A 5,000-nucleotide genomic window follows, 5' to 3' on the forward strand; every position below is an offset into this window, starting at 1 on the left:
ATGGACCGCAATGTGCGTTCGAAACGTCGATGTTCATGTGTCCTGCAGTTCACATGTCGACGCGCAATTTGCTGCGTTCTTCATCGACCCACGAGCCGAGTGATCCACCGTCCTGGGTGATCTTTTCCTTTTCAGTCTCCCACTGTCTCTTTCAAGACAGTAGCATTTGCGGGACTGAGGCGTCTGACGGCCCCTGTTCCACTATTTTTTTTTGTGTCCAACGGCCTCACAGCCGATGGGCGTCGTACGGCTCCACACCGGAGCGGACAGGCACTCGGGCGAACGTCATTCAAAACCGGCGCCAGGCGCTAGGTACCGCAGGCCAGCCGCTCCAGAGCTTCAGCGCTCGTACCACACAACAACACTTCCGCTAGTTTTGAGAGGCACGCGTGGTTCCGCACGCGGCGCACGGCCACTGCCGTACAGGTAGCGTGTTGCGCGACACGACACGACACGCACATCGAAAGACATGCAGTCTAGTCGGTAATGATCCTTCCGCAGGTTCACCTACGGAAACCTTGTTACGACTTTTACTTCCTCTAAATGATCAAGTTTGGTCATCTTTCCGGTAGCATCGGCAACGACAGAGTCGATGCCGCGTACCAGTCCGAAGACCTCACTAAATCATTCAATCGGTAGTAGCGACGGGCGGTGTGTACAAAGGGCAGGGACGTAATCAACGCGAGCTTATGACTCGCACTTACTGGGAATTCCTCGTTCATGGGGAACAATTGCAAGCCCCAATCCCTAGCACGAAGGAGGTTCAGCGGGTTACCCCGACCTTTCGGCCTAGGAAGACACGCTGATTCCTTCAGTGTAGCGCGCGTGCGGCCCAGAACATCTAAGGGCATCACAGACCTGTTATTGCTCAATCTCGTGCGGCTAGAAGCCGCCTGTCCCTCTAAGGAGAAAAGTAATCGCTGACAGCACGAAGGATGTCACGCGACTAGTTAGCAGGCTAGAGTCTCGTTCGTTATCGGAATTAACCAGACAAATCGCTCCACCAACTAAGAACGGCCATGCACCACCACCCACCGAATCAAGAAAGAGCTATCAATCTGTCAATCCTTCCGGTGTCCGGGCCTGGTGAGGTTTCCCGTGTTGAGTCAAATTAAGCCGCAGGCTCCACTCCTGGTGGTGCCCTTCCGTCAATTCCTTTAAGTTTCAGCTTTGCAACCATACTTCCCCCGGAACCCAAAAGCTTTGGTTTCCCGGAGGCTGCCCGCCGAGTCATCGGAGGAACTGCGGCGGATCGCTGGCTGGCATCGTTTATGGTTAGAACTAGGGCGGTATCTGATCGCCTTCGAACCTCTAACTTTCGTTCTTGATTAATGAAAACATACTTGGCAAATGCTTTCGCTTCTGTTCGTCTTGCGACGATCCAAGAATTTCACCTCTAACGTCGCAATACGAATGCCCCCGCCTGTCCCTATTAATCATTACCTCGGGTTCCGAAAACCAACAAAATAGAACCGAGGTCCTATTCCATTATTCCATGCACACAGTATTCAGGCGGGCTTGCCTGCTTTAAGCACTCTAATTTGTTCAAAGTAAACGTGCCGGCCCACCGAGACACTCAACAAAGAGCACCCTGGTAGGATTTAAACGGGGTCCGCCTCGGGACGCGAAAGCACCCCTTCGGCTCGCCCCACCGGCAGGACGTCCCACGATACATGCCAGTTAAACACCGACGGGCGGTGAACCAACAGCGTGGGACACAAATCCAACTACGAGCTTTTTAACCGCAACAACTTTAATATACGCTATTGGAGCTGGAATTACCGCGGCTGCTGGCACCAGACTTGCCCTCCAATAGATACTCGTTAAAGGATTTAAAGTGTACTCATTCCGATTACGGGGCCTCGGATGAGTCCCGTATCGTTATTTTTCGTCACTACCTCCCCGTGCCGGGAGTGGGTAATTTGCGCGCCTGCTGCCTTCCTTGGATGTGGTAGCCGTTTCTCAGGCTCCCTCTCCGGAATCGAACCCTGATTCCCCGTTACCCGTTACAACCATGGTAGGCGCAGAACCTACCATCGACAGTTGATAAGGCAGACATTTGAAAGATGCGTCGCCGGTACGAGGACCGTGCGATCAGCCCAAAGTTATTCAGAGTCACCAAGGCAAACGGACCAGACAAGCCAATCCGATTGGTTTTGATCTAATAAAAGCGTCCCTTCCATCTCTGGTCGGGACTCTGTTTGCATGTATTAGCTCTAGAATTACCACAGTTATCCAAGTAACGTGGGTACGATCTAAGGAACCATAACTGATTTAATGAGCCATTCGCGGTTTCACCTTAATGCGGCTTGTACTGAGACATGCATGGCTTAATCTTTGAGACAAGCATATGACTACTGGCAGGATCAAACAGGGAGCTGCGTCAACTAGAGCTGAGCAGCCGGCCGCCCGGGAGTGTGTCCCGGGGGCCCGCGCGAACACGCAAGCGTCCGCTCAATTATTCTGCAAACAGGAGGAGGCCGAGCTCCCCTGCACGATACACCTCGAAACCCTCTCAGGTCCCGGCGGCGCGCAGCGCCGTCCTAGGTACTTGGTCGGTTTCGAGAGAGGCGCAATCGCCCGGAGTTAGGCGAGTAGACGGTTTTAGTGCGAACACCCTTGCTCCCAACTGAGCTTGCCGCTGCCGACAGAGGCCCGGGAGCGTGCTGTCGTGGCATTGCCGGCGGGAGACAACACGCGCCACCTATGGTGACCGGCAGCTCCAACGCCAGCGCCACACAAGGGCAAAGCCCCACTTGGGTGCAGAAGCGAACTCTCCCAGCACAGCGCACGCGCCAACACGTCCGCACAACTGCGATACAAACCACCTGCGAGAACCGCTGGGGCGACCGAGCAGCAGACGGCGTCGCGGCGCCGAGTGCCAGGCGGCGGCGCATCCTCAACGCACACAGTCCTCAATCAGACCAGCACACTGCAGATGTCCACCGCGCTTCGCACCGGGCTCGGCTGAACCAACTTTGGCCGCCAGGCGCCGCGTGCAGGGTGCGCCGCAGCGTAGCTGCGCCGCCTGCCGAGCCCGTCGGCTGGCGCTCCTGCCACTCGGCGCCCCCCACCAGCCGCCTGTTGCGCGTGCGCCCACGCAGCGCGCGGCCAACACGCCGGGCGGCCCCCCTTCACCGGCCGGGAACAGTCCCACCAAGCCACCGCCGCGTATCGCTTCATACCCACATGGGCCTAGTCACGTGTGTGGATGTGGCGGGTACCGCTGAAACAACCGGTTAATAGCTGTACCGATCGTCGCCATCACAGATTCACCTCCAGCGTGAACAACCGCTCAACAACGGATTTCCAGTTCATTTGCGTATCTTGGGCAGTAAACGTAGATGTCCACCTACATTTGCGAATTCAACAATTCTTGCATGCCAGGATGTCATGTGTCACGACACGCTACATCAGACCACATACACACTGCGACATGTGCAGAAGAGAACACGTGGAAGGTGGCCCGCGCACGTATGCGATGTCCCTTCCGCGATCCACTGTCAACCGGCATCTGCGGCATGTCCCAGATATGGAACGCGGTCCACCAGGGTAGCACTTTGTGTGAGGCAATACGACAAAGTCGGAATACACGCGTCACTACATCACACGGCTCACGCTGACCTGACCTGACTCACCGCACCACCACCCCCAGCGACCCAGGGTGACATACAATGCGTTCGTACGTTCCTCCCACACGCCTCTACGGCGTACCACAGTGCAACCTAGCTGTTATTGGGAGACGAGACAAGTAGCATCGAGCACAACATATGGAAATTGAGATTCGACACCGTTGGGCACAGCCAGCGTACGGTCACACGTATCACACTACTTCACTCTGTACGTAACTACCGATGATCGGTACAGCGTGTGGGTTACGCGTACGACATCAGCGGACAATGGACACAGACCATACCACGACGTACACTGAGGGCGTCGACATCTGAACGCAACTGAACAGCTGCGAGGCTCATTTAACACTCAAACGCCAGACCGACCAGCTTGAGAGGACGGAGACACAAAGAGAGGGGCAGAGGGGGGGGGGGCGATATAGTCCTATTGCAGTACAATTGACAGTGGATAGCGGGAATATGTGGAAAGTAAGCAACACTCGCAAGACATCTACATGAGGATAACAACGACACCAGAGATTCCGAGCAGTGAACTATGTTAGGCAAAGGGACAACGTGGGTTAGGTTAAGGGACAACGTGGGTTAGGTTAAGGGACAACGTGGGTTAGGTTAAGGGACAACGTGGGTTAGGTTAAGGGACAACGTGGGTTAGGTTAAGGGACAACGTGGGTTAGGTTAAGGGACAACGTGGGTTAGGTTAAGGGACAACGTGGGTTAGGTTAAGGGACAACGTGGGTTAGGTTAAGGGACAACGTGGGTTAGGTTAAGGGACAACGTGGGTTAGGTTAAGGGACAAATTGAGTTAGGTTAAGGGACAAATTGAGTTAGGTTAAGGGACAAATTGAGTTAGGTTAAGGGACAAATTGAGTTAGGTTAAGGGACAAATTGAGTTAGGTTAAGGGACAAATTGAGTTAGGTTAAGGGACAAATTGAGTTAGGTTAAGGGACAAATTGAGTTAGGTTAAGGGACAAATTGAGTTAGGTTAAGGGACAACGTGGGTTAGGTTAAGGGACAAATTGAGTTAGGTTAAGGGACAAATTGAGTTAGGTTAAGGGACAAATTGAGTTAGGTTAAGGGACAAATTGAGTTAGGTTAAGGGACAAATTGAGTTAGGTTAAGGGACAAATTGAGTTAGGTTAAGGGACAAATTGAGTTAGGTTAAGGGACAAATTGAGTTAGGTTAAGGGACAAATTGAGTTAGGTTAAGGGACAAATTGAGTTAGGTTAAGGGATAATCTGGTACAACCACAGTTAGGTTAAGCGATAATCTGGTACAGCCACAGTTAGGTTAAGCGATAATCTGGTACAGCCACAGTTAGGTTAAGCGATAATCTGGTACAGCCACAGTTAGGTTAAGCGATAATCTG

General features: G+C 53.3%; 2 non-coding genes across 2 annotated transcripts in view; both read right to left on the reverse strand.

Annotated features, from left to right (window-relative positions):
• LOC126315140 (5.8S ribosomal RNA) overlaps positions 1-119 on the reverse strand; it is a 155-nt gene extending 36 nt beyond the window's left edge. The window contains exon 1 of the ribosomal RNA XR_007555869.1: positions 1-119. This exon is cut by the window's left edge and continues 36 nt beyond it. This is a non-coding gene — a ribosomal RNA (5.8S ribosomal RNA).
• Positions 120-484: 365 nt separating this feature from the next.
• Positions 485-2,377, reverse strand: LOC126315198 (small subunit ribosomal RNA). The gene has a single exon (XR_007555918.1). It is a non-coding gene; the product is annotated as a small subunit ribosomal RNA (ribosomal RNA).
• Positions 2,378-5,000: the final 2,623 nt, after the last annotated feature.

Source organism: Schistocerca gregaria, unplaced genomic scaffold (genome assembly GCF_023897955.1).
Source record: "Schistocerca gregaria isolate iqSchGreg1 unplaced genomic scaffold, iqSchGreg1.2 ptg000565l, whole genome shotgun sequence".
Taxonomy (NCBI): Eukaryota; Metazoa; Arthropoda; class Insecta; order Orthoptera; family Acrididae; genus Schistocerca; species Schistocerca gregaria.